At 35.6% G+C, this 20,836-nt stretch overlaps 1 long non-coding RNA gene across 1 annotated transcript in view; it reads left to right on the top strand.

Moving 5' to 3' along the window:
- The window catches only part of LOC127545371 (uncharacterized), a 43,796-nt gene extending 28,269 nt beyond the window's left edge, over nucleotides 1-15,527 (top strand). The window contains exons 2-3 of the long non-coding RNA XR_007949642.1: nucleotides 13,102-13,193; nucleotides 14,712-15,527. This is a non-coding gene — a long non-coding RNA (uncharacterized LOC127545371). The remainder of the gene's footprint in view (nucleotides 1-13,101; nucleotides 13,194-14,711) is intronic.
- Nucleotides 15,528-20,836: the final 5,309 nt, after the last annotated feature.

Raw genomic sequence — 20,836 nt, 5'->3', positions numbered from 1 at the left:
AGGAAGGAAGGGAGCAAGGGAGGAAAGAAGGAAGGAAGGAAGAAAAGAGGGAAGGAGGGAAGAAAGAAAAGAGAGAAGGAAGAAAGAGGGAAGGAAAGGAAGAAAAGAAAGAAGGAAAGGAAAGAAGGAAGGAAGAAAAAAAGAAAAAAATCACTAAAATAATCAAATCACTTTTTTTTTTTTTAAATGTCAAAAGCCATTCAGTATCCTTAGAAAGGGAAAAGGAATACGAACAACTGAGATGCATGGAAGGTTTTAAACTTCATCAAAAGCCATGAAACAGATGGATGGCCTCCCTTTGTATTAGGGCTTTGGGGAAGTTTTCCAGGATCTGTATTTATTTTAAATCGGAAATACTTACAAAGCATACCATTTTGCAAATTGTGTTTCATGTTCAATCCTAGAGATGACCTCTACTATGCTATGTTGGATTTAGATATTATTTTTTAATGGAAAAATAAAAGAGGGATCTCTTTAATCAGCTTAAAAAACATTGTGAATAGACACTCCTCTTATTTAAAAGTTTAACTTTACATTCATCAATTTATAATCAGAGTTCCTCTGGTATGTTTGATTCCTGACAAACAAGGATAAAAGTCTTGTGCCCCCATTGCTAATGAGATGATAAAACAGCAGGGGCCAAGTTTTTAATTACTACGGGCTATGCACTGGAGAGGTAGCAATGATATTTTCTATTGCATGTCTAAGTTGTAACTTCAGGCTTATGACAGTCCTGCTGTGCTTCTGCGCCTTTGATGATCACTCATCTTTGTCTCCTGAGAACATACAAAAATTTCTGAGCTAGAATCCTGGGGGGCTTGTAATTATTGGCGTAACCTGGTGCAGGTTCTACTCTTGAACCATCATTGCTCAGTCAGGATCCAGGACTGTAATGCATCCCATTATATCAAAAAGGAAATTGGATAGCCCAAGCATCTGGGAACTTTTCTACTCAGATGATACTAACAGAACATTGACTTTCTTTAAACAATTGGATACTTAATCAAAATGGAAACCTCTGATTGAGTTTCTGCATCCTTTTTAATTTGTTCCTAAAAAATGGACTTCCAATAAAAATCAAGTATCATCTCCCATTTTATAAGCCCTTTACTACCTCCTTAATCTCATTTGGTTAAAAAAAAAAATTAAAGGAATGTAGCAACATTAGCTTTGGGTTTTTTTTTTGTTGTTGTTGTTGTTTTGGGGGGTTTTTTTTTTGTTTGGTTTTTTTTTTTTTTTTTTTTTTTTTTTTTTTTTTGTGGTTGATGGTTAGAATTGGGGGAAGAGGCAGTTAGGGAATACAATGGACAGGTACTTGACCTGGGAGACCAGACAAATCTGATCTCAGCTGACAAGTCATTTTACCCCATTTGCCTCAGTTTCCTCATCTGCAAAATGAACAAAGAAATAATTACGAATACACAGAGCATTCTCTTATGTTTATGTTTATGAATATAACTTTTAACTTTTAGCACAGAGTCTAAGAATCTACTGCCTAAGAATCTAAATGGTCTCATTTTAAAAATTAATAGCTATAATAATACCCTTTGTACATGTACACTTATACATATTGTACATTTGTAATAATGTACTATATTCATGTACATACTTTTGTGTAATACTTTAGGATTACAAAATAACTATGTTTATACCTTGTATGTATATAGTTATTTAGATATTGTCTCCCCAAGTAGTTGCTAAACTCCCTGAGACATTGCACAGTACTTAACACAGTAATCCTAAATAAATTCTTATGGATTGATTGAATTATGAAGCTCTTTCCTATTTATTATCTCATTCAAAAAATCCTGTGAAAAGCAGAGATTAAAATCATTCTACAGATGATATCAACAATAATGAATAATAATATACATTCCAAATCTGCCTTCATTGAGTCTGTAGAAGATAAGCTTATATCATATTACTTATATTCAATTATATTATTGCATTATTATGTGTGTGTGTTTTTGTTTGTCTATGTAATAGTATGCTGAGCATTAAAAATAAAAGAATAATACTAGGATATTGACATGTCTCAAGACTATTTCAATCTGAATGAATTAAAAGGAATATATTAAATGCTTTCTCATTCTGCTAACCAATGGGGGTAAAAAAGTACTACTATAAAAGCCCACAGTCTCTCCCTCAAGAAGTTTCCATTCTAATTGGGGTAGGGAAAAAAGGGAAACAACACATAAAAATTAGTGGTGACCAGGGAGAAGTGTTTTGTTTGGAAAGTTAGGTGGAGTCCATTGAACAAAATGAGAATTGAGATAATACCAATTGTTCAAAGTTCATAGAACTTAAAGGTTTGAAAAGAGTTTTCCACAAATAGGCTCATTTAATTCTGTCAGGTAGATGTTATCATCACCCCCATTTTACAGAGGAAATGGAAGTTCTGAGTGGTTAAGAGATGTGCTCAAGTTGGAGTAGCTATTAGTGTCTGAGCCGAATACAAGCCCAGATTTTTCTAATTCAATTGTGATAAACTTGGAAAGAACCCAAACTGTGGAATCAGAAAAACCAGATTTAAATCACTTCTTTACTCTACTTGTATTTCACTTAACCTTTTTGGATCTCAGCTTCCACATTTGTAAAATGAAAATGTTGGCCATATGACTTCCAAGGCGCCTTCTGGCTCTTTGTCTATGATTTTAAGGTTCCAAGTTCAGTCCTCTACCCACTATACCACATGGCCTTCCTGATGAGGAAACAAGGCTGAAGGGGGAGTAAACTAAATTGCTCAAGGTTCCAAATGTAGTTAGCATCAGAGACAGGCCCAGAAGTCTAGATATTCCTACACCAAGTCAATTTTTTTTTTTCCATAGTGAGTGCCTGGCACAAAACAAGCATGTAATTAATGCTCGCTGGCTGGCTGAGTGACTTCCCCACTCCATCTCTCTTAGCCAGAGACAAAAAAAATGAGGTACTCCTATAAAATAAGTCCATCATTTGCAGGGGCCAGAGAGAAACCATAAATGTTAACAAATGGAAATACGGATTTTTTTTTTCCTGTCTCCTTTCTGCCCAGGATATTGATAATGCATGAATGCTTAACATCTTCCCTCTCCCCACTAAATGTCTTCCACTATAAACCTTAGATTTCCTGAGCTTTTAATTTATTCTTTCATTATCAATGCACTTCTATAACTTTGTCCTTCTTTTCAGTCATGGGGGGAAGAGGAGAAGATCCCAAAAGTTAGAAATAGAGTATAGCAATTGCTATAATAGGTACTATAGTGCATTAGGATCCACACATGGAAGAGGAGCTATATCATTTAACAATTCTTATTTTTTGTTGTTTTCTTTTGTTTTGCAATGCAATTGGGATTAAGTGACTTGCCCAAGTCACACAGCTAGTAAGTGTCCAAGGTCTCAGGTTCTCCTGACTTCAGGGCTGGTGCTGTATCCACTGTACCATCAAGCTGTCCTTACTTTAACAATTCCTAAAAGAAATCATATTTTAAATATTCTACTTTCAACTCAGAATCTAAACTCAAGATACTTGTTATGAAACATCTAGTTTATTTGTTTTTTAATAGTAGTAATATAAATTTTATAGTCCTTGTTTAAAAATAAGCTCATTAAGAAATTGCTGATTTATTTTCATAATATTGAGTCCCCAAAGGGGCATTTCAAATGTTTCAGTAATTCCAACATAAAATATTATCTAGCTAAAAATATATTCCTAAATTTCAGGTTGCTCAAGTGAGTTTTTTCCCTTGATCAAAAAAAAAAAAAACAAAAAAAAAACAAAAAAACCCAAACTAAAGTCTCTAAGAAATATTCAATTAAATTAAAGCAATTCATACCAGTGTATAAACAATATCAAAGGACATTTAATCTATTTTGTAACATGACATGTAGTGAAATTGACTATAAAATACTAGTAATATAAATTGTAGAAATCATTCTGGCTTTTTAATGATCAGCTCTTTGAAAGAATTGTCTTTAAAAGGTTTAATAAATGTGTATACAGAGAGCATAAATAATGCCTAATTTCAGAGTATTATTATTGAAAGTTAGTTTACAAATCTGATAACATCAAGGACTATATTAATTTTAATTAAAGCATAGCTAATATTTTTAAAATTTTGTTTAGTAAATTATGGCTTACGCCCTTGATTTAACTCTTTGTGATATTAGGGAAATAACAGGTTGCGGAACAGAAGATGTTGAAAGTAGAACAGTGAATCAGATATGATGGCCCAGGTCTGAAAACTCTACAACTATGAAAGCCTAAGACTGGTAGATTGTTTGAGCTCTGGAGTTCTAAACTGCAGTATAGCTAAAATCATTCAGATGTTCTCATTAAGTCTGGCATTTCCTGAAAGTAGATGTTCAGGGGTGAGGGTGGTAGATACTGGTCTAATTTAGTAAAAGGGAGCAGACTGAAATTTCTGTGCAAATTACCCATGTAAGATTGCTTCATTTCCATCCTTGGCAAGATAAAGCCAGGCTCAAAAAACAGAACAAAACAAAGTGCGGTGGATGGGGTCAGCTAACAAAGGTAGAATATATGAGACTGCAGTTGTCGAAGGAATGTCTATAGTCTATGCAGGGGTCCTCAAACTTTTTAAATAGGGGGCCAGTTCACTGTCCCTCAGACTGTTGGAGGGCCGGACTATAGTAAAAACAAAAACTTTGTTTTGTGGGCCTTTAAATAAAGAAAGTTCATAGCCCTGGGTGAGGGGGATAGACATTCTCAACTGCTGCATCTGGTCCATGGGCCATAGTTTGAGGACTCCTGCATAGTCTATAGTTGGTAGTCTAGATAGACAGACAGATAGATAAAGAGAAGATATAAAGATAAACCTATGTGCTTTGCCCTGGGATTTGCTTGCAAAATTGCTCTGCTATAACCGATCAAGCATTAATATTTGATTTCTATTGAGCTACTCCCTAACAGATTTATTCATGCAGACTCGTGTATGTTTTTGTAGAAGATCATGCAATATTTATCATGCAATATTTATTGATAATTTGCCCTGGTTTATTGTCTGTGTCATGAACCCTGAGCAGCACGTAGGTAGGTCCCCACTGGAAAAATCTCTGACAATATCCACCATGATCCTTGGTATCCCAGAGTTTATGAACGTTGAGATACCAGGAAGAGACTATGAAAAGAGACAGAACATTGTTCCTAGAGGCTCAGTAAACATCCAAAACCATACTGGGTACCAGGGGAAACTAGAAAGTTGGATATGACAGGAGTCTTCCACCTCAGGGAACTAATAAGTATAAATCTAATTGATTTATAAAATAATATAACACTTTGGTGGCTTAGTGATTTCAAAAATTGAATTGAATTGAAATTGAATATTGAAATCAATATGGCTGCTCAATCAACAAGCATTTATTAGGCACTTATTATATACTAGGCACATCGTGATATCATTTTGGTCCTCCATTATATTCTAGACACCTGAACTGAGTGCTGGAACACAAAGCAAAAGCAAAAATAACAACGAAAGCACAGTGCCTTAAGTGCCCTCAAAAAGCTTTTATTTTAATGGGGGAGACAATAAAGACATAAATGGTTAGTTGTTTGGTTTGCCTAAAATACTATTTTACAGAGAGAACTCACACAAGGAAGATGCTCAAAAGGTAGTCAGAAGACATGATACAAGGACACTCTGAGGGTCTCTGAAGAACTATGGAATTGATTGTGAGACATGGGAGACAGTGGCACAAGACCACTCAGCATGGTGTGCCCTCATCAAAGAATGTGCTGTGCTCTACAAGTGAAGCAGAATTACAGTAGCTCAAAAGAAATGTGAGATGCAGAAATTTAGAGATCTAAATTATATTCATATGGACCCATATTCATATGGACTATTTGTGTCTGACATGAAAAAGCAGTCCAAGGTTGGGCTTTCATTGATCGATCAACTGCAATCAGACACATTATAACTTGATTCCAATTTAGTGATGTCATTTTGGTCCTTTTCAGGAACAAGAGACAAACAAGCAACTAGAGGGGAAGGCACACCAAAGCGGATCTAAAGATCTCTGCCCCATTTTTTTTTTCATCCTAGGTAGTTGTTGTCTATTTTCATACATATATTTCATACATATATACATACATACAAGTCTCTCTTCTTTTTTTTTGCCTATCTTCACATGGGATCTATATCTATTATTGCCCATGTTTGCTATATGAATAGATTTTTTCCCCTCACTTTCTAGTCATATGCAGTTTTCCCAAAATCTATTAGCTCCAACTGCATTAAGACTTTTTAGACATCCTGAGTGCCCCTAATGATATCCAGGTATAGGTAAACTTCCCACGAGCTAGGCTGTTTAATTTTTGTCTTTGTGCCCCCAGAACTTAGCATCATATCTGGCAGATAGTAGGTACTTAATGTTTGTTGAATTACACTGGGCTTGTCTTTTTTTTTTTTTTAAACAAATATCTGACCTAACAACTCCATTGATTCCCTATTAACCCCTGAGATAAAATATAAACTCTGTTGTTTGGCTTCCCAAGTCCTATGTAATCTGTGCTCAGCCTATCTTTCGAATCTTGCTGGAATTAACTCCTCTTACCATATATTCTGTTATCCTGTTCAACTGATCTCTCTGTTCCTTTCACATCACACTCCATCTCCTATCTCCATGCCATTATACTGGTTCTTCCTATTCCATCTAATAGAAATCTTCTCTTCCCACAGGGTACAGTTCAGTCACCATCTTCTGAATGAAGCCTTTTTTGATCTCTCTGAGTATGAATGTCCTCATCACAACCATTTTGTAAAACTTTGCATTCATTAATTTCTCCTTTATATATCTGTTTACATACTTGTTTCCTCTATTAGAAATCAAGTTTCTTATAAGTAGAGCTTGTTTTATTTTTTATACTTGTATTCCAAAAGCCTGACACGGTGTTTAATGAATACTTGCTGATTGATTGGTTGATTTTACACCACTTATCTCAAGCATCATTGGTAACATGCTGAAGGCTATTCGGAAGTATTATTCCTTATTCCATAGTCATCTGGGTTAGTTGTGCAATAAGAAGAGTGGCCATTGATGGTCTTGTCTTGAAGGCATACACAGGTATTTCCTATCTGGCTCCAAGCTACTCCTTGGGAACTTTGGAAAACCAGTTTCCACATATGAATGATTGAGAGGTTGATACAGTCTAATGATGAAAAGTCTTCTAATTATCTGTGAAGCTAAAGATTCCACAGGTAATAAGATGGAATGGAGTTCATATATAAAAAGAATAACACTGATCTCTCAATCTCTTCCTTCCTTGCTCCAAGTGATGTTAGAACTCTTGGGAGCTTTCTCCCTCTTTTCTCCTCCACTCCCTTCTCCTAGATGGCAAGTAATCCAATATGTGTTAAACATATGCAATTCTTCTATACATATTTCCAAAATTATCATACTGCACAAGAAAAATCAGATCATTTGGAACACAAGGCTATATATGCAAGGGTTAATGTTGAAAAATTATCCATGCATATGTTTTGAAAATAAAAAGCTTTTTTAAAAATTAGATCAAAAAGGGGGAAAATAAGAAAGAAAACAAAATGCAAGCAAACAACAACAAAAAATGAAAATACTATGTTGTGACCCATATTCAGCCCCCAAGACTTCTCTCTGGGTGCAGATGGCTCTTTCCATCACAAGACTATTGGAACTGATTTGAATCACCTTGCTGTTGAAAAGAGCCATGTCTCTCAAAATTGATCATCGTATAATCAACAAATCCCTTTATAAGACATACACAGATACATACACCCAAAGCCAAAGGGAGTATAGATACTTGATCTCATAACATGTACATGCAAATATGTAAAGCATCTGCATTATCATTAGAATGGGGAATTCTCAGTATGGGGACTTTCTTTCACCAGTGAAAACTGCATATCATCAATTTACAACTTAGTAGATACATCCTATGGATATTTCTTGTTGGTCTTAAATACTGGATTAAAACCAATTCCTTCATGTACCTTTGCAGGGAGAAATTTTGAGCTATATTCCCTTTAGCTTCTTATTGCCTCCCAGTTTCATTTGCTACAAGAATTCAAGTTTGATATGATTCATTTCCTCCAGGATTTTGTCAACTCCTCAAGGAATATGTCATCACTAAACGATACTAAGATGTATCATTTAGAATTTGCATAGCTAAATTCATAGTGATCTAAAACTGCAAGTTTCCTAATCCTTTATTATTACTCAACTCTGGTCACTACATAAGCCAAGGAGGCACCAAACAAAACTGAGCGTCGTCTTGTACTTTTAGTTTATTTGTTTCATGGGTTACCATGGCTAAAGAATTCATTAGGAAGTGTCCAGTCTCCTGGTGAGGAGCCTTTCTTCCTATATAGGCTGTTTATCAGAAATCAGGCATGGTCTGTTGCCAGGATCATCCTCAAAGCCTTTTGAGCATGTTAGATCTTGCCAAAAATCTGCCATAACCGAGATTGCAGGGTCACTTCCACATTACCATGAGGTACTGAGCCATAAATGTTTTTTGGGCATAGACTAATCCAATAGAGTGTTATGGAAATCTCTTCTGTCATTGATGGATGCTTCTGGCTTGACTGTGATTTATCCACAGGCTCCAGGATTCCTGGTGTCTGATGTGAAAAAGGTGTCAGCATGTGCTTAAAAACCTACCACCACATTCTGAGTTAGCCCATTTAACATTAAGATAACTCTAATTGTAAAACAATAATAAAAAAAAAAAAGATAACTCTAATTGTTAAGAAAAATTTTCCCTGAATTTAAGACTAAAATTGCTTCTGCTGCTTCCACCTATTATTTCCAGTTCTGCCCTTTGAGGTCAAACAAAACAATTCTTCTTCCATCTGACAAATTTTGACAGCTGAACTACTCTAGTTTCTTCTTATATGGCATGAATTTGAGGAATCTTCATTATTCTGGGTTGCCTTCCAATGTAATCTCTTAATCTCAACATTTTGTGTCACTATCATTCTACAACCCAAAGTTGCTAGTATGGCACTAAGAATTAACACATTTGATCAGTTTTCATTATCTACTTTCTGGTGATGTGCGTAATATCAAATAAATGTTCCATGTACATTTAGAAACATATTGATATGTATATGTGTATGCAGACATATCTTTCTTTAAAAGATACAGACAGTGTTGTGAGACTTCCAACATGGGAAGGTCTTTCAAATATGTGGGAGAGAGAAGAAAAAATCAAGAATGAATTCCTGGAGTTATTTGAAAAGGGACTTAAAGGAAGGGAATTCAGTGGTTGGAAATACTGGAAGAACATTCTAAACACTAGGAAGAGTATGAGCAAAGACCTAGAAATAGGAAAATATATAATATGGGAACAGGCCTGTAAGCCCAGTCTTTAGAAAAAGAACAATAGCTCAGTCCAATACTAACTCATAGGGAAGCTTAATGAGTCTACTTGCAGAAATTCATGACAGAGGATATCTCCTTCCCCACTTCAGCTCTATTGCCTGTTGACTTAATGTGATGATGAAAAGCTTTATAATTGGCTTCTAAACTGATACTGAACTTACATGCAACATGATTGAACAAATGAAACCCATTTCTCTTTCCTTGTGGCAATCAAGGCAAGAATTGCTATGAACTTTCAGATGGAGAAGGGGATTCTGATCCTCTCTCTCCCTACTCATCTACCGTGTGGGCATACCACTATTTCTGTTGTATTTATTCTTCCCTAATCTTACGAGAATGAGCATTAGAGAAATATAAGAGAATGAGTATTAGAGCAAATGGTAAATTTAATAAGTTGGAAGAGCCATCAATGACGTCATCACTTGAAGCTACTGGTAGCATTAGTCTGGGTCAGAAGCTGGATATGAGGAGTGAACAATTTGACCCAAATCATCGATGAGTCATCCTGGCAGCCACGACTAGTAAGCCATGATGTGTCCATCATGGCCAAGGTGGCCAAGGTAGTAGAGGAGAGTATACTTCCAGTTTGGGAAGTTGTACTTCCATTGATGCCTTTTAGGTAAATGTTCTTTTGTAAAAACTAATTTGTTTTTTTTTTAATAGAAAATTTTTTAAATTAATAGCTTTTTATTTACAAGTTATATGTATGGGTAATTTTACAGCATTGACAACTGCCAAACCTTTTGCTCCAATTTTTCCTCTCCTTCCCCCCACCCCCTGCCCCAGATGGCAGGATGACCAGTAGATGTTAAATATATTAAAGTATAAATTAGATACACAATAAGTATACATGACCAAACTGTTATTTTGCTGTACAAAAAGAATCAGACTCTGAAATAGTGTACAATTAGCCTATGAAGGAAATCCAAAATGCAGATGGACAAAAATACAGGGATTGGGAATTCAATGTAATGGTTCTTAGTCATCTCCCAGAGTTCTTTCGCTGGGTGTAACTGGTTCAGTTCATTACTGCTCCATTGGAACTTATTTGGTTCATCTCATTGCTGAGGATGACCAGGTCCATCAGAATTGATCATTATATAGTATTGTTGTTGAAGTATATAATGATCTCCTGGCCCTGCTCATTTCACTCAGCATCAGTTCGTGTAAGTCTCTCCAGGCCTTTCTGAAATCATCCTGTTGGTCATTCCTCACCGAACAATAATATTCCATAATATTCATATACCACAATTTATTCAATCATTCTCCAATTGATGGGCATCTACTCAGTTTCCAGTTTCTGGCCACTACAAAGAGGGCTGCCACAAACATTCATGCACACACAGGTCCCTTTCCCTTCTTTATGATCTCTTTGGGATATAAGCCCAGTAGTAACACTGCTGGATCAAAGGGTATGCACAAAAACTAATTTGTTTTTAATTGGTTAAATGACATTTACTGACAATTGGTATTAGAGGAAACACACTATGTTGAGTACTTCTGAAAGGTAGTATTAAAGGGGAAATACCTTAGAAATTAGGAATACCTTGTTTCCTGAGAGGGGAAAATGAAACCACACTCTGGGACATGCTAGTCCAAATCGGGGTTGAATTAATGGAGAGTCTGTGCCATATATGTGACATGTACGGGGAGAGCAAGTAATAAAGTTTGGTTAGAATATAATGGCAGAAGAAGATGAACTTGGAAAGATAGAATGGTTCCTCTAGATCCAGGCTGTGCCCTTTTCAACCCATCTTCCACACAGATAGCATAATTTCTTTAAGGCACAGCTTGGACAATTTTACTTTCCTGCTCAAAAACTTTCAATGTTTTTAAAAAGAAAACCAATTGTCTCTAAGATAAATACCTCCTAGGCATATCATTTAAAGCCCTCAATAATCTGGTTCCAAACTACTTTTCCAGACTTCATGCCCTCAGGGTTCCACCCAAATTGCACTTATAGGAATCCAATTACAGTAGAGTTGCTGCCCCGCCTAACGGGTATTCCAGGTCTTGTCCCTTTGAATATATGGCTAGTTACAAAGCTTAGGGTGAACTCTCTTTACCTTTAATTCTTATCACCCCTAGCTTCTTTCAAGGCTCAGCTAATGTGACCTAGACTAAACCTTTCTAATTCTTTTTATATTCTCTCTTTCTCTCTCTCTCTCTCTCTCTCTCTCTCTCTCTCTCTCCTCTCTCTCTCTCTCTCTCTCTCTCTCTCTCTCTCTCTCTCTCTCTCTCTCCCCCTGCCCTCAATTTGCCTTATCCTTGCTTATCTTCAAAAGTTAGCTGCTCTTGATTTTTTAAAGCAGCTATGTATTTAATTATCTGTGCCTATTTATTTTCCTCCAACCCAGATCCAGCAGGATGTAAGCTTCTTAAGGGCATGGGCTGTTTCCTTTTTTTGTCTTTATGTTCTAACTGTCCACTCCCCCTCAACCCCCCACCATTTTTCTTGATTTCATTGATATGGGGAAACTCTACTGGGAAGAGTCCCTGTATCAATAGCATTAGCAGGGACTCTATAATTAAGAATTTTAGAGAGTTCCCTTAGGTATTGAAAGATTAAGTAACTTGCCCAGAATCACACAGCCAAGCAGAGTCGGAGGTGGTATTTGAGCCTGAGTAAGTCTTCCTGATAGCTCTCTATCTATGATTTCAAGCTTCCTCCTCTCTAGAGGCTTTAATATTTTCTGAAGTTGAAGCTGGAATACTACTAGACAACAGAGAACCTTAGGTACAAGGCACTTGTATCCTGTAGGAAACCATTGTAAAATTATTTTTGTTCAATTGTTTTAGTCACGTTTGACTCTTTGTGACCCTCATTTGGGATTTTCTTGGTAAAGATACTAGAATGGTTTGCCATTTTCTTTTTCTAGCTCATTTTACAGATGAGGAAACTGAGGCAAACAAGGTCAAGCAACTTGCCCAGCAAATCTGAGACTGAATTTGACTTTATCAAGATGAGTCTTCCTGATTCAAGGACTGGCATTCTATCCATTGCACCAGTGAATGATACAGTATTTTAACCACCCACATGGATTCCATTGATGTTTTTTGATATTGATGTGTCACATAATTAAGTTTCCCTTTATTCAAATGCTGGCATTTTTTCTGACCATCCCCTTCATCAGTCTTTTCAGAGAAAGACTTGATGGCTGCATTTGAAATCATTATAAGACTTAGTTTCTCTAGTCAGGATCTGAAATGGACAATAAATAAGAAATCTGAAATGACATGAAAGGTTCAAAATTCAAGCCATCTCCTTTTTTTCAGCTTTCAGAGATGTAGGGAGAATTATATAAAGCACTCAGGACCTTGGACTTGATGGTGGGCACTTACCTAAAAAGCCTTTTTTTTTTTTTTCTGAGACAATTGGGGTTAAGTGACTTGCCCTGGGTTACACAGCTAGGAAGTATTAAGTGTCGGAGGCCACATTTGAACTCGGGTCCTTCTGACTTCAGAGCTGGTCCTCTATCCACTGCGCCCCCTAGCTGCCCCCTCCTTTTTTTAAGACTTGGATTTTTACTCATTTTACCAAGATGGAAATACCTGAATGTTTCATTTCTAGTAAAACCCATTAATGTATTCTGATAGCCCTCAAAATATTTCAAGTTAATTATTGCAAGAATTAAATCCTCTCTTCTCCAAGCTAAATACCTCTAGTTCCTTCAATCAGTGTTTATACGGAACAATCTTGAGAGTCATCACTCTCCTAACTATCCTCCTCTGAATGCTTTCCAGCTAGATGGCATGGTGGATAGAGCAATGGACCTGGAATCAGGAAGATCTGAATTTGAATTCAGCCTCAGACTCCATGTAAATTGTGATTCCAGGTAAGTCATTTAATCTGTCTGCTTTTGTTTCTTCATTTATAAAATGGGGATGATAATAGGAATTTTTTAGTTATTTTGAGAATAAAATAAGACAACATTTGTAAAGAACTTTGTAACCCTAAAAAACTATATAAATGATTATTACTGTTATTATTATTACTATTACTGTCAGTGTCCTTCCTAAAATATGGTGCTTAATATGAACATAATATTCCAACTATGGTTTGACCAAGAGCTAAGAACAGGGGAAGAAATGGAATTATACATATACATATATTATACATATGTGTGTGTATGTATGTGTATGTATGTATATATGTGTGTATATAAAATTATTCTCCAAGAAGGCAGTTTGTCCAAGTCAGTCCAGAGAGAGAGCTGCTGGCACAGGGGCCATATTAGACACCATGTTCAAGCTACACTACTAACATGAACATGTTGGGTACCATATTACATTTCACTTATAGTTAAGAAAGAGAATTAAACAACAACAGCAACAACAATCCACTTGGGAAGATCATGTTGGATTGAATAATGGAATTGAGTCATCATGTGATCAAATTTATATCTATCAATCATCTATCTATCTACAAAAATAGATAGATAGACGATAGATAGATGATAGATAAGGAGGTAGATAGGAAGGTAGGTAGGTAGGTGGACAGGTATAACTTTGCAACCATAGCACTATATAAATGTAGCATTATTATCATCATGTAATGAGAATAAGAGACAAGATGCACATGTGGCTAAAGTATTATGATAGGACACTAGAGATACTAAAAACAAAACAAAATAGAATATAACTTTAAAAGGGTATTCTAGAAAAAACTTATGAAAAGAAACAGACAACAATAGAACATGTCAAAATAACTTGTAAACTTTTAGAATTACGATATATTATTTATTTATCATAAATATATGTATATATATTGTTATGTTATATATAATTATAAATATAATAAATTATATTTCTACAACATATAATAATATAATTTATATTAATTTAGAATTACATATATATGTGATTTATATACATATATACATCCACACACATATAATCTTTTAAGCTCTCTCTACCATTACAAAACAAAAGCAAATCGAGCATCATAATGCAGAGATGGAGTAATTATCCATTGGCGAATATCTGAACATGGTATATATGGTATATGAATATGATGGAATGTTACTGTGCTGTAAGGAGCAATAAAACAGATGGTTTCAAAGAAACTTGGGAAGACTTATATGAACTGATGCAGAGGAAAGAACTGGGAGAACAATTTATACTATAGTAATATAAAAATAAAGTTTTGAAAGACTTAGGAACTTGGATAAATACAATGATTCCAGAGAACTAAAGAAGAAATATTCTATCAGTTCTAGAGAGAGAGGTGATTGTGTCTAAGTGCAGAATCAGGCATATTTGGGGTGGGTGTGGGGATCACAATTAATGGAAAAATTTGTTTTGCTTGAACAAATATGTATTTCTAATAAGTTTTCTTTTTCTTGCTTCCTCAGTAGAGGGTGGGGAAAAAGAAGATGTACGGAGATAATTTGGAGATAAAAATAAAAGTGATTTTTTTTTTAAAGAAAAAGAAGAAATAAGAAGATATCTAGAAGCTAGCATTTGTGTTGATGGACTCTTACCTGAATTTCTTCCACAACACTGACAAAGACCCTTGGAAAGTCCATTTGCCATCACCACCACCCTTTTTTAATGTTTGATACAATAATTAGAGGATCAATGAACAAGTTAGTGTCTGTTCCTTTTCCAAAACTGTTAAGTGACCTAGTAGTTAGTTTGGACTTGGAATCAAGAAGGTCTGAGTTCACATCCTACTTCAGACACTTACTAGCTGTGTAGTTCTGAGCTTCTCTCAGACTCAGTTTCCTCATCTATAAATTGGAGACAATAATAGCATCTATCTTACAAAATTGTTAAAAGAATCAAATGAGATTATATTATATAAAATACTCTGTAAGCCTTAAAGTGCTATATAAATGTTAACTATTATTATCATTTTTATTTCAACGTATCTTGTATAATTTTAATATCTATTTGGGAAACACGTTCAAGGCAGAGGTTCTTAATCTGGGTAGGTGAATTTGTTTTTCAAAGAATATTTTGGTAAATCTATTTCAATATAATTGCCTTCCTTTGTAATTCTATGCATTTTATGTTATGCATCCATAATATTATTTGGAGAAGAGAACCATAATCTTCAACAAACTGCCAAAGGGGACCAAGACACATACAAAATAGTTAAAAAGCCTTCTCTAAGGTGATATTAATTGATGATGCTAATAGAATTTTAAAAATATAACCAACTAAAGACAAACACAATGAAATTTTGCATTTTCTATGTCTTTGGGTCAATTGCACGATTGTGAAGAAAAAACATATTGTGAAATATCATTTGAAAAATGACCTGTCTACTATCTCATTTAGGATGTCTTTGGTGCATGTGTAGATTACATGGTATGGAGGGGGAAGTAATCATATGGGACAATAGTTTTCAATATTCTCACAATCATGGTACAAAGGAGGTATAAAGGTATACCAAGAAACGTACATCAATAAAGAAGATGGGCTACCTATGTGATGAAAGCAAGGGATAACTGGCAGGTCTCTTGGTCCAGCACAGTAATGCTTTATTACAATGTTGTTCCCACATGGTTAATACTTGAAGCTTAATGGCAAACAACCTTTGAATGTGGTGCTTATTATGTGCAAGCCCCTATGCTAAGTAATGTTTACATGCTTTTCTAAAGATTACTCTTTCTATGGAAAATCAGATTTTCAGGAATGAGGTTAAAATAGTAATGATTTTTTAAAGCACATTGGAATTGGGACATTAAATGAAGTCTTTTAAATTATATATATATATTAAGAGAGAGAGAGAGAGGTGACACACACAGAAACAGAGACAGAGAGACAAAGACAGACAGAAAGACAAAGACAGAGACAGAGAGATAGATTGTGTGTGTATATATGTACATATATATACATATATATATGAAATGTATATTTCTCTCCATATATATGAAACCTACATAAATGACTACAAAATGTATCAAGTAATTTGCATTGCTTTGAAGATCAAATTTTTCCCATAGCTGTCACAGCATATGTAAAGTTTGCATATTTTAATGGTCAAAATATGTTTTGGGATACAGTTTTTCTTCTTTTTGTTTCTTTTAAAAAAATCTTTAATTTTTTTCATTCCCTCATCATCATTACCAATAGCCATAAAGAAAATACATCCCATCTCCCAAATGACTTGAAAGAAAAATGAGGAAAGTAGAAAGAATTCACTTGAAATTGTAGTTATTCTGATTCTAATTTAGTCAAATGCAGAATTATTCAACTTCCAACAAGCAGTAAAGAAATGACTTGCTGAAAAATGCATTTAATTTCTGCAATCTAAAATGCAGCAAGTTACAGAGAACAAGAAGTGACAGGGCAACAGAGTCCTCGAGGGGCAGGAAAGCCAATGATATATATGGTGGCGAAAATGTTGGCTTCATTTGTAGGCCTTGACTGACCTTGATTTGTGTGACAATTCCCAATGGCCTCAAAAGCAACAAGAAAATGATACTTTGTGGGAAGTGGGAGGCCTGCTATCACACCAGCCCCATAGTAGGGGCAGATAAAAGCAACCTCTGTTACCAGTTGTGATGCAGTTAACAAAGCCACACACACACACACACACACACACACACACACACACAAAGTGTTCAGGAGACAAATGTGAAACTATATGATTTCTTCTCCTGCTATGTTAAAAATGCATCCCCCCCACCCCGCCCCAAGCCCACTCCGATTAAAGAGGGCACAGCTGTTTTAAGTCCCTCTTTTATGAAAATTACTGAGCTTCCTCAGCGTGCTTATCTTTTAATTTCAAAATTCTTTGTAGCAATAACTTAAGATAATAACCAACCATATTTCTGTCCCCTTTAGAAAAAGAGAGAGAGAGAGAGAGAGGAGAAGACGAAGGAGAAGAAGAAAAAGAAAGAACCATTTTGAGCTTTGAACTCCCTTTTCTAATCCCCTCCCCCCCTTCGGGCCTGGTTTGAAAGGGCCCCCTCATTTGCGTTTAAAATGGATGTTTCATACCGGTTGATTAGTGTTAGTATGGGATACCAGCCGCTCAGAGCCTAAGGCTCAGCTTGAGATTCTAGGATTATTCATCAATTTCCCCGGCAGGGGGGAACCACTTCTCACTTTCACTGCTCAGCACCAAAGGGCTCAGCTTTCCTTTTTAAGCATTTTCTTTCTTTCTTCCCCTCCCCCTCTTCACAAAGTTTTCACCCCTCCCCTCCCCCTGAAGGGGGTTACTTGAATGTACATGACACCGGATCACTTTTTAATGCCCAAATCTGTCCCCCCTCCACCCCTACCCCAGTCTTGCTGCTTTGAATGGCACGTATAGGGCCTTATTTACCATTTGGGTCTCTGCTTTAAACTGTTATTTAAGAGGGAGATTATCTAGAGTTATCATCAGGGATTTAAAAAGGGGAAAACTTCATATTCTTATGCCATACTTCTGTGCTCCCTCCTCAGGGCACTTTTTCCTTTCTTCCCCAAGCATTTATTAACTAGAGAAACACATAAAAGGAATCTACTAGGTAGGAACCTACTACCTACTAGGAAAATCAGTTGCCAGAGCAAGATGGTTAGCTGCAGCCTATGCGATTAGAGTGGAGAACGGGAAAACACTGAGCTTCCAGCCTAGTCCCTTACTCTGTTACTGGCTAAAGGAGCAATCCTTAAAGCAAAATGGATAGCTAATTTCTCCCTTTCCGCAGGTAGATGATGACATTTTCAGAATGCTAGAAAGCCGGTGCAATTCAGAGGATACAGAAGTCCCAACATCTTTTTTCACTTGTGTTTTATGTTTTAGGGTTTCACAGTAGGCACTTAATATATGCTAGCCAATCGACTGAAAGTTGAAATAGGCAAACATGGAATAAACGATAATCTCTCTTCCAGCCAAACCTTTATAAAGATACAAAGGATCTACTCAGTGCTTCATTTGAAGGCTTGGTCAGTCAAATCAACTAGTTAGTTATTAAGTATTTATTAAACACTTACTATGTGTTAAGATGGATATTTAATGTTTCAGTCTCTGCTCACCTAATAAAGGAGGATAATGACATTTTCGAAATGATATAAAGTGAGTGAAAGACAAGATTGATGAAGACTTAACATTTTTTCATTTGGGTTTTGTGTTTTAGGGGTACACAGTATTTGGCATATAGTAGACATCTAATAAATAGATATGGACTGAAAGTTTAAATAGACAAAAAATAGATTTATCTACTCAAATCAAAGCATTTAGATTAATGCTTTATTTAAAGCCCACAGTCACTCAAATCAATCAGCCTGCCAACTTATTAGGTGCCAGACTTACCAACACTTAATAAATTCTAGATATTTGGCAGGTTGAGGATTTTAAAAAAAACACCAAAAAAAAATCCCTGCCCTCATAGGGCTTACACATTCTAAAAGGGAAGACAAACATTAAAATAACTATGTACATATAGGTTATCTACAGATTATGATAGGCAGTGAACTCAAAGATCAGGTATTATTTCCATTAGATTATTTTAGGACTCAAATTGTCTACTTTTTCAATAAATATTCACCTCAGAAAATTCTCACTAAATCACACCTTTCAGGGTTGTAAACATAAAATGAGATATTTGCAAGTATTTTGCAAACCTGAGAACACTATAACTGCAAGCTATTATGGCTATCTATTATCACTATTCAGGATATATAATATATACAATATACAATAGAATATAAAATGCACCACAATATACAGAATATATGCAAGATATGGAAATCTTATTGCTTCCCTCCACTTACTACTTCCTGCTTTCTACTGCAGTCATTGACTTTGACTTTGCATCCTGAGTGGGGATATAGATTTAAAATTTAAGATAGGTCTACTAAGAGTTGTGAATGCTCATTGCCATTTTAAATGGGAGAGGATAATAAAACTGAGGGTAAAGATGACATCTACCTGTGGATTATAACAGCATAATTTTTTTAAAAATTTTTTTGTTGTGTGTTACAGATAGAATAATTACTATCAGAGGTCAAATAAGGGAAGAGATTCAAATCTAGGTCTACCATACTGTAATCTTCATTGGGGATGGTCATAGAAGGCTTAACAGAGGAGGTAGAATTTCAGCAGAACTTGAAATTGTGGGGAGGAATTCAATAGGCAAGGGTTGTTAGGAGAGAGCAGCATAATCAAAGGTAGGAAAGAATTAAGCACTCTTATTGGTTAGAAAATACTCAGCAAAGATTGGTTATTCATTATTTCATAGACTTTTTAGTAAGGTTTTTGGTTCTATCCCCTTACAGGGGCAAGGGTTACATCACACTTAAATGGATACATACCTGCATGAAGGATTGTCGTCAAGTGTTGATCCTTATTAGGCTTTAAGGGTAAATTTCATAGGGGATGTAGAACCAAAGATGGCAAAAAAATAAATAAATAAATAAAATAAGAATAAGTATAGGCAAAATGTGGAAATACATTTTGCATGATTTCATGTGTATTATGGGTGTCATATTTCTTGCCTTCTCAGTGGTTGAGGGAAAGAATGAAGGGAGGATGATACTATGGAAGTGATACCAAAAAAAAAAAAATCAAGAAAAAGTATAACTCTCTTTTACACACACACACACACACACACACACACACACACACACACATCTAACCAAATCTAGAAAATATATCAGCCTGAATCCTAATAGAAAAATCCAAGAAAAAAAAAATCAAAAGTTATTTTTCCAGCTCAGATCTGCAAAGAGAAACAAGCTGAAAGGTCTGTGGATAATGGAAACAGAATCTAACCAGAAACACTCAAGGCAGAGCATTTCAAAGATTGTGCCCAAGAGCAAGACAAGGTCCTATACCCCTGCATGCAAGTTGTGGGAACAGATGCCAACAAGACACTACCCAGCTCTTGTTCATTATCCAGGTCCAAGTCACAAGTCCGAGGTAGACTGAAGAAAGAACCTGTGCACAGAGGTAGAGTTCTAGCGTTAGGGATTCTGAGTCCTTTCCTACGTATACAGGTAAAGAGAAAAATCAGAAGCAAGCCTCCATAATGTGACTCAGATCTCCAGAATCAGAGCAGGTTCTCAGTTCCAGCTTCTAGCTCAGTCTGGAGTCTGCAGAAAATTAACTACCACTACAGGAATCACAGATCAAAGAGAAACCTATAGTTCTATCACTCTGAACCAGGGAACTTTCCAGGTGGCTGATAGGGACTGAATCCAGCCATATTCTCCAGTGGCGCAGACTTAAAAACAGATCTGAAAGTTGCAGAGCTCAAGCTAGAGGAAGCAGTGATCATACTTTGTCCCTGGATTAGATCACTTTAGGAGCACTGAAAGCTTTCTAGATCCCAGCCTGGAGTTGTTCCCAAGAGTCTTAAATACATACATACATACATACATACATACATATATACATACATATATATATATACATATATATATAATATATATATATATATGTATATATATATATATAATATATATATATATATATATATATATATATATATATATATATATATAAAATACCTCCAAGAAAACAACAGAAAAATCAGCCCAG

The sequence above is a fragment of the Antechinus flavipes genome, chromosome 1 (assembly GCF_016432865.1).
Source record: "Antechinus flavipes isolate AdamAnt ecotype Samford, QLD, Australia chromosome 1, AdamAnt_v2, whole genome shotgun sequence".
In the NCBI taxonomy this organism is placed as follows: domain Eukaryota; kingdom Metazoa; phylum Chordata; class Mammalia; order Dasyuromorphia; family Dasyuridae; genus Antechinus; species Antechinus flavipes.
Note: the sequence above shows the minus strand (reverse complement) of the source record. Positions and strands in the feature narration are given on the sequence as shown.